Raw genomic sequence first — 9,551 nt, 5'->3', positions numbered from 1 at the left:
GGTAGGTAAATCAGTTGGATACCTCATAGATTCATAGATGTTGAATCTTATGATTTCACCGTCGAATTCCATAGTGAGACTTCCACTGTGCACATCGATTTTTGTTCTAGCTGTCTTGAGGAACGATCTTCCTAGCAGGATTGATGTGGAATTGGGGGAGTTGTCTTCCCTCATATTCAACATGTAGAAATCGGTGGGAAACACTAATTCATTTACCTATACAAGAACATCTTCCAAGACTCCTTCCGGGTAGACTACAGAGCGGTTTGCAAGTTGGATGACTACCCCTATTTCCTTTAAAGGACCAACATTTAAGGACTCAAAAATGGTTAGGGGCATAACATTTATAGACGCTCCAAGGTCGCACATAGCCCTCTTTATTCCGATCATACCAATTTTACAAGGTATAGAGAACGTACCTGGGTCCTTACATTTTGGGGGTAATTTTCGTTGGAGAATTGCAGAGACGTTATCCCCCATACTTATTCGTTCATTTCCCTTGAGTTTACCCTTGCTAGTGCACAGTTCTTTGAGAAATTTCGCGTATCGGGGTATTTGCTTGATAGCATCGAGTAAAGGGATGTTTACCTCCACTTTGCGGAACGTCTCAAAAATCTCTTTTTCCTCCTCTTCCTTCTTTGCTTTGGTGAATCTTTCTGGGAAGGGGGGTTTGGTTATCAAAGGCTTCGGATGGTCCGCTTCGGGTTCGGCTTGTTCTTGTTGGACCTTAATTTCTTTTTCTGGCTTTCTTTTCACACCGTGCCCACGTTTAGTGCCATCTTCATTCGCATTTTCCTGCAATTCTTTTCCACTACGAAGCACAATAGCACTAGCATTTTGTCTAGGGTTAATGACAGATTGAGAAGGTAGCTTACCTTGGGACTCTAGTTTACCAACAGACGACGCCAGTTGACTGATTTGAGATTCTAGGTTTTGAATGCTCGTCTGGGTCTATTGCTGGAACTGTTGTGTGTTGGTCACTAGTGCTTTCATCATGTCTTCGAGAGAAGGGCTAGGCGTGGGATTAGGTTGCGGAGGTAGTCTGTATTGGGGTTTTTGAATATTTTGGTGTTGGTTACCGTAACTCAAATTTGGATGATCCCTCCATCCGGGGTTGTATGTGTTGGAGAAAGGATCATATCTTCTCTGTTGTCGTCCGGCGAATCCTCGTACGGCGTCGGCATACTCGGTGGTTGACTCTTGAAGAGTTGGGCACATGTCGGTAGCGTGCCCCGTTAAAGTGCAAATACCACACGCTTTGACTTGTTGATGATTATTTGCAACAACTTTTTCAACAATAGATATGAGTTGATTTAAACGATCTTCAAGATTACTTACCTCGTTGCGTTTTCTTGGTGGATCATCGTATCTAACCCCAAACTGTTGCGTGTTGGACGCCATAATCGAGATGAGGTACGCACTTCGGTGGGGGTTTTATTGAACAGTGCACCTCCACTTGCCGCGTCTATCAGTTTCCTATCCATACTTGATAGAGCTTTGTAGAAATACTGGATCAACAGGTGGTCCGGGATGTGATGATTGGGACAAGTTCCCACTAGTTGGTTGAATCTTCCCCAATATTCAAAAAGACTCTCTCCTACGAATTGACGAATTCCATTGATCTCCTTCCGAATTGTTGTGGCTCTTGAGGCAGGAAAATATTTCTCAAGAAACTGCCTCTTGAGATCATTCCATCTTATAATGGATCCTGAAGGTAGAAAATACAACCAATCTTTCGCTTGATCGGCAAGAGAGAAGGGGAACGCTCTCAGTTTGACTTGTTCCTCGTTTATGCCTTGTGGTCGCATTCCAGAGCATACCACATGGAATTCCTTCAGATGCTTGTGTGGATCTTCACCTGCGAGGCCACGGAAAGTGGGAAGTAAATGAATTAATCCTGATTTCAGTTCAAAGTTTACCTCCAAATTTGGGTACTCAATGCACAGTGGCTGCTGGTTCAGATCGGGCGACGTCATGTTATTGATCAATCTTTCAGGAATCAAAGCCATTATCTCTTCTTCGGATTCGCTTAGGGATTCCTCAAACTCCAAAGTTATGTCTTTTTCGTCTTCGTAGGGAGCGGATGTTCCTTCTGATTGTTGCTTAGTCGCCCGACGAAGTCTTCGTGCGGTCTTTTTGATTTCGGGGTCGTATACCAATTTACCTGTACGAGAAGACCTTGGCATCAATGGTGATAAAAATCAAGTAACTAAAAATAAAGAAATATACTTAAAAACGCCAATCCTCGGCAACGTCGCCAAAATTTGGTGGGTGTCGAGATCACCAAAAATGATTCCTACTAGACTTGTGAAAGTGGGAGTAAGGTCGATCCACAGAGATTGATTTTAAGTTGATTTCTTTCAGAAAAAAGAGAATAATGGGGGGAGATTGATGATAAAAAGAAGTAATCGAATAATTAAAAATACCTGGTGAAGATATGAGAGGGAGATTCTTCGATTAAGGGTAGGATCATGCTTGATTCTTGTGAGTTGATCATTGATGCAAGAATAACACATGTATAAATAAATAAATCAGTTATGGTTGTTGGTACGACCTAACAACCTCACCTTTCCTTACCTTTTCGTCAGCCAAGGTACGACCATTGGCTAGATCCCTAATTAACAGACAACCCTGGGAACGTCCGCAAGATTTAATCTATTAACAGCATTAAGAATTAGAAAGGCATGATTCTAATCAACAAACTCCTACGAGGATAATTCGTTTAAACAAGATGATGCATTCCCCATAACATAACTAATTACATGCTACGTTGCTACTAAGTATTGAACTAAATAAATAATTACATGGATTTATAAAGTTCAATTAGCTAAGCAAACTTTCTTGATAATGAACAACCGGCCGAATCATTCATAAATCAGATGTTTATAATAAAAGCAGAGAGAATAACATGAATATTCATTTAACAAGCGTAAAAGGAGCAGAGTAGATTTCACAACATGTTGCGAATCAAGCAATCACCATACCTTAACCAGAAAATAAGGAATTTAGTCGGACATGTTAATGGAAGAACACACTAAAAAATGAAATTCCATTAATTTCGATTATAAAATAAAAATAAAAGAGAAAGGATGAACAAAGAATTCTATAGAGTTCCAATCAATAACCGACTCCCTTCAAATGAAGAGACTCCCCCTATTTATAATAAAAGTCTCCTACGAATCTAGACGTAGGGGGGAGATAAATACGTGATTAACTATAAAAAGGTAAATAAATCACAAGAGATAAGTTTTAAAGAATCCTTTCTAAACCTAAACACTTCATTCCTTTATCTTTTGCGGAAATTACTGGTATTCCTCCTTATCCCGAGTTGACCACTCCACTAAGCGTGGACACGCTTAGTTAATTCTGCAGAAATATCCTTGTAATCTCCTTTTTTTCCTTTTTGATGCCTTCAATTTCGATTTTAGCTTGATTTTTGCCATCTTTGCCTCATATCTTCCTTTTTGCTGAATATGCAATAAAATCACATAATTAGGGATGTTTTGGCTTAAAAAAAAAGAAAAATCGCTACAAAATCATGACAATTGCAGAGTTATCAATAAGACAAGATTGATAAGAACTCAAAGAATAATCGGAAAGCGCATTGATAAAATCAAGGAAAATAATTTCTGAATTCTCATACAATTTCCAGATGCAAACGTCACTACAGAAAATTGTATTAAACAACTTTGGATAGTAAATTTGCTATACCATCAACAAATTGCTGGTTTTTATGCTGGCTAATGAATTATCTTTATTTTTCAAGAATGCTCCCCCAAAGGGGAAGAGGAAGAAATTCGTCCTCTAATCAAAGAGAAGGTAGGGTTCGAGTAGGTGATATTGTCAGACATGGAAATAGGACCTTAGTAAGGGAAAATATTTTTGAAATTGAAAAATTTAACAACATCCCTGAAAAAGAAAATGAACTCTTCAAATAATTTCTTGAATTTAAAAAGGAACATAAAAAATTAACAACTGATGAATCATCAACATCTTATGCAAAAATGGTGCAAGAAGATGAAGATTAATTAATTTGAACTCCACGAGATAATAATACTTCTTGAAAATGATGATTTGAGGTGGGAAAATGATCCATGGTATCTAATGAAAAGGTACCTTAATGTAGCATCTTTTTCAGCAAGGTCATACAAGCCTAGGGCACATTATGAATGTATCCTTAAGGCAACTCATAGTGTTGAAATTAATCACACATTCTCCAGCAATGGGAAGGAATTTAATTATTCAAAAGCAGTAATTAAAAAGTTTATCACTGCTGTAGAATGGGGAATTAACCCATTAGGGGAAAAAGAATACTTTCACCCAGAATAAAAAAATACAATAAAGTTTAATTACTCAGACTATGTTGAAACATTTAATAAAGTTTTTCTTTATGAACATTATAAAAGAAAACATACATGGTTTTTTAAAATTTGCCCACTAGTTTTCCAACAATAAATACCGAATTGGGTATTCTAATGGTGGATAAGTTTTGGTACATCAATTTCTATTCTTCCTGAAATTTTCCAGGAATACTATATGGAATGATTAAATTATTTACCAAAAGTAATCCAAGCAGAAAAATTGAGAAGATGGATTGAAGGAATGACTTCTCTTTATTTCTTTATGGAATTCTCTATCCCATGGATCTGGAAGTGGCTACCAGAAGTAGGAATTACCCTACAAAAAATCCTATGGATAAAAAGGAGGTATTGTTCAAAATTTTGGAACAAGTTGATGCAAATTGATCCCGAGACCAAGAAATACTATGGTCAAGAAATCATCAATGAGATGGAAGAATATAAAGTTCTTGCAGAAAAAGAAGAGAAAAATCATCTCCTTTTGAACATATCTCCCAAAGAATTCTGAATAAGAAAAAGGTAATCACGAAAGATCAAATGATTGAGGAATACCTCAAGCAAATGCAAAATGATCTAAAAAAGAATCTTTCGGGAATTGCTTCTCCTATGGAGACTTTAAGCAAAAATGGAGAAAATAAATTTTCTTGTCTCGCTGGAGAATCTTAGAATCAATTGGAGGAATTTTCTCAAGAGAAATTCTTGATAATCTATTTAAAGGAATCCAGGAGACATTAAAGGGAAAATCAAAAATGAAAATTTCAGAATCATTTGAAGATAAAGAAGACCTCAAACAATCGGGATCGGAATCAGAAGAAAGCAGCTTCTCCAAACTAATGAAGAAATAAGGTAACAGCAAAGCAAGTCAACAGAATTGACCAAATGACACATGTCAACAATGAAGCGACACTTGGCAGATGAAGGCCATGCGGACGTGAAAAAATGGTTTCAAGTCCGAACCATCTGGTTATAGATATAACCCCTTCCCCCATTTTTCACAGAGCCCTTGGAAGTCTTCATGTGTTGAAGTAGAGGCACTTGTACTTGTAATTTCCTTCTCCTTCCTTAGTTATATAAAAGTTTCATTTGGCATAAGAAGAGATACAAGCTACCTGTGAGTTCTCTTATTTAACTTTCTGCATTGTTACTTCCATTCTTGCTTTTGTTTTGTTTAGTCTAATGCAAGGCTAAATTACTGCTGCTGAATTATTCAACAATAACGGAGATAGCATGGCTATATAGATAAAAAAAGAAAAAAATAAGTATTTTTCATTACTGATAAAGATAAAGAGAAATTGAAAGAACATAAAGATAAAACATTCTGGGTTGTCGATTTAAATTATGAGTATGAACAAGGTCGGCCTTGCCATTACTGCCCGGTTTTGCCTTTCTTTCGCATTATTTTTGGGCTTTAGTGTGGTATCTTCTGACCAAAATTCATATTTATTAGTTTAAATTGACGTAAAATGTTCCCAATTTAGTCTTCCCTTATGTTATTTAATTCTCTTTATATTTATCACAAATAAAAAATATTCTTTTGATGCATTCCGCCTGTATGGTCAGTTTTTCCTACCGCCTACATGGTCGGATTTATCTTTATACTTTTATGCATTCCGCCTATATGGACGGTTCTTTATACCACCTCATGGCTGGATTTAACTTTTCTTTTGAGTACTTTCAATCCTTCATGACCTTTGGTCATGACTATATATATATATTGATTGCTGATAACTTAAATTTATGATATAATTTTAACTGATTCATTAAAAAACTTGAAATATTCACTATCAATAGTGAGTAAAATAAAAAATAATTAAATCTCACACTTTCCATTATTTTTAATAAAAAAAGGCTTTGTTAAAGGTTAATGAAAATGAGTTTTTTCTTTTTTTTTTTGCCTATTTTTAAGCACAAAAATTTTTTGCGCTGTCAAACTATAAATTTATTTTTGGATAAATGGTATAAAACTCCCATGTCGTAAAAATTTAGTTGAAAACCTGTTATGGTAAAAAAAACAGGGCAACACCCTTGGCGTCCTCTATGGTTTTTGAAATTATTCACATGCTCCCTCAGTTATATATTTTTAATGATGTTTGGTATTAATAATTAATGTATATTAATTATTAAAGAATGAAATTTATCATATAATTAAAATTAATAGGTCCTCCAAAATATGAGCTCAATAATTTTTTTGACTGTAATTCAAATTTAAATAGTATAAATAGTATTTATAATGATATCAATAAGTGGTAGAGTTTGTAATTTGCCAATAAATTAGTAATTAGAGAGTGAAAATTGCTGGTTAAAAATGTAGTTGAAGGATGTAATTTTAAACTTGTTAAAATAAAAATTATATGCTTTAAACGTATTCCTTAGGGCTGATAATCTTCTTTCTTGTATTCGGTAATGGGGTTTTCTCCCAGTCTTTCTCTCGTTCATCTACCATCGATTTTCTCCTCCACCAACTGTGGCAAGCGACCATCGCCAGTGACCCGCTCCCGACATTGCGGCGACCCATCGTCGCCCAACCCCAATATTTTACGGACATCCACGCGCTCGCCTGCCCGCCCTGAGATTGCAACACAAACCCCCCCTCTTTTCACGAATGTTCTCACTTTCTCTCTGCCCGTCACCGTCGCAGGCGACCAACGCTGACATCAGAGTCCCTTCACCCCCATGACTCTTTTCCGTCCATCCCCCGATTCTCCACCGGTCTTCGGCCGGATTTCAATGCCCCCACTTACTACTTAATCAAGAAATTATTGGCAGTTATATTGATTTGTAAAAACTTTTCACAGGATGAAGAAAACATCTGAAACTTTCGAATCTGTTAAAAAGATTCTGAATGAAGTGGTGGTCTGTGAGTTGAGCTCATTAGAGAAGCAACCAAAATTTTTCCGAGAGCCACACTTCTCTCAACTTATGGTGTGTTTTCATGATTTTATGTTAAATCTCTCTTTTGTTTTCTTTCTTAATGATTGCGAAAAGATACCTGCAAATAACTTGAATTGAGTTTTTGAACTCCATCTACATAAAATCAGCTTGCCTAAATTACCCCTCAACCTTCCCAACTTTTCTTGATCCATTGTATTCTGTTGCAGAAGCATAAACATTCTTCTGACACGATATTTCATATCTCGATCCGCTGCAGGAATGATGGAGGCATGTTCTTCTCTGACCTTCATGACCCTTTATGATCCAGCAAAAGACAGCAGCTTCCAGTAGCCACACGATGTCAAAAAATCTAACTTAAGTCGCGAAGGAGGTGTTTTGTGTAAGTGCTGACGAATCTTTTGTGCTGGGAGAATATTGATGAGGGGTCCCCATGCAATGCTCCATTACTGGGGTCAAAGTCCGCCAAAGCATTTGAATCCCGTACATGAAGGCTGGCTTGACACTGGAGATATAGGGCAGATAGACGACCATGGTAATCTCTGGCTTATTGGGCGTGAAAAGGATAGAATCAAGAGTGGAGGGGAGACCATTTACCCAGAAGAGGTAATCATGTTACCCAACCTGTATACTAATCTTTCCCAATTGGATATTCAAGTTTGTTGGCAAGACATACATGTAAAATGATGTGATACAGGTAGAGGCCGTCTTATCCCAGCATCCTGGAATTTCCAGAACTGTTGTTGTTGGAGTTCCAGATTCTCGGTTAACAGAGATGGTGATTGCCTGTGTTCAACCAAACGACGGTTAGCAATGGGCTGAATTTGGCAGCAACAAAGACCAGATCCAATGTTTATCCAGTGAGATCCTCAAGCACTTTTGTCAGGAAAAGAACTTAACAGGGTATGTCTTAGCTTTACATATTCATAGTCCTTTTACTTCTGCCAAATTTCAGACTGGTGTAAGAAAATCTTCAATCCATGCAGGTTTAAAATTCCGAAAAGATTTATTTTAGGGAGAAGACATTTCCAATGACAACAACTGGGAAATTAAAGAGGGACCAAGTCAGAGCAGAAGTAATGCCTGAAATGCAACGGAATTCCTATCCAGCAAACTATAACCCAACAACTACGTCCTTCTGGGAAAGCATAATTGCTGTCCGATATTTGAGGGCTACGATGATTAAGGTTAGTAGCTAAAGCATTAGTTTATCTTTCATATATAATAGATTGTGATTATCTTTTTCTATTGTTTTTTGTTTCAACTTTGTCGTGCCATACGTTTTCTACGCATGAAATTGTTCTTTTCATCTATTGTGCATTGCCAAATATCAGTATAAATCATGTAAGTAACTAAAGTTGCTCTCATCAACACCACCACCACCACCACACACACACACACACACACACAAAAGGAAAAAAAAAAACAATAAAGAAAGGAAAAAAAAGAGAAAACTAAACGTTGCTTATTTGCTTTTTAGTAGTTATGCATTCTTGCTTGTTGTTTGGTCGCCAGTTTTTCTTTTTAAGCCAAGGATAGTAGCAGAGTTTCTTTTCCCCTGCCTCCAAGGACACCCTCTTGTAGGCCTATGAATTCTAAGGAAAACGTTGTCTCTGTTCTGGCATCAATGAAGTCTCAGCCTATCAAGTTTCGTGAAATTTTGAGAACGTTCAAAATTTAGCTGTTATGCACGATTTTATTAAAACTAGTTTATTTCCCTTATATACTAACTTGTAGTTATTTTTAGGCTTATCAAATTTAACACATAAATGCATGTGTCTAGAACTACATTTGGGTCAAATTTCGTGGAATTCTGAAAACGTTCAAAATTTAACTGGTTTGCACGATTTTATTAAAGCAAGTTTGTTTCCCTTTTATACTAACTTGTAGTTATTTGGGTCAAGTTTCAAGGAATACTGAGAACGTTCAGAATTGAGCTCTTTTGTACTGTTTATTTAAAGCAAGTTTGTTTCTCTTTTATACTAACTTGTAATTATTACGCTCAGTAAATTTACTACACAAATGCATGGGTCTAGACCTATATTTGGGTCAAGTTTCGTGGATTTCTGAGAACGTTCAAAATTTAACTATCATGGACGATTTTATTAAAGAAAGCTTGTTTCCCTTTTATACTAACTTGAAGTATTACTACACTTAGCAAATTTACCACACAAATGCATTGGTCTAAACCTACGTTTGGGTCAAGTTTCGTGGAATTCTGAGAACATTCAAAATTTAGCTATTTTGCACGATTTTATTAAAACAAGTTTGTTTTCCTTTTATACTAACTTGTAGTTATTATTA

At 36.5% G+C, this 9,551-nt stretch overlaps 1 long non-coding RNA gene and 1 pseudogene across 1 annotated transcript; one reads left to right on the top strand and one right to left on the bottom strand.

The window, feature by feature from the left end:
* LOC105179102 overlaps positions 1-2,186 on the bottom strand; it is a 2,749-nt pseudogene extending 563 nt beyond the window's left edge.
* Positions 2,187-7,520: 5,334 nt separating this feature from the next.
* On the top strand, positions 7,521-8,675 carry LOC110011299. The gene is made up of 3 exons (XR_002286273.1): positions 7,521-7,853; positions 7,945-8,150; positions 8,234-8,675. It is a non-coding gene; the product is annotated as an uncharacterized LOC110011299 (long non-coding RNA).
* Positions 8,676-9,551: the final 876 nt, after the last annotated feature.

Source organism: Sesamum indicum, unplaced genomic scaffold (assembly GCF_000512975.1).
Source record: "Sesamum indicum cultivar Zhongzhi No. 13 unplaced genomic scaffold, S_indicum_v1.0 scaffold00121, whole genome shotgun sequence".
Classification (NCBI taxonomy): Eukaryota; Viridiplantae; Streptophyta; class Magnoliopsida; order Lamiales; family Pedaliaceae; genus Sesamum; species Sesamum indicum.
Note: the sequence above shows the minus strand (reverse complement) of the source record. Positions and strands in the feature narration are given on the sequence as shown.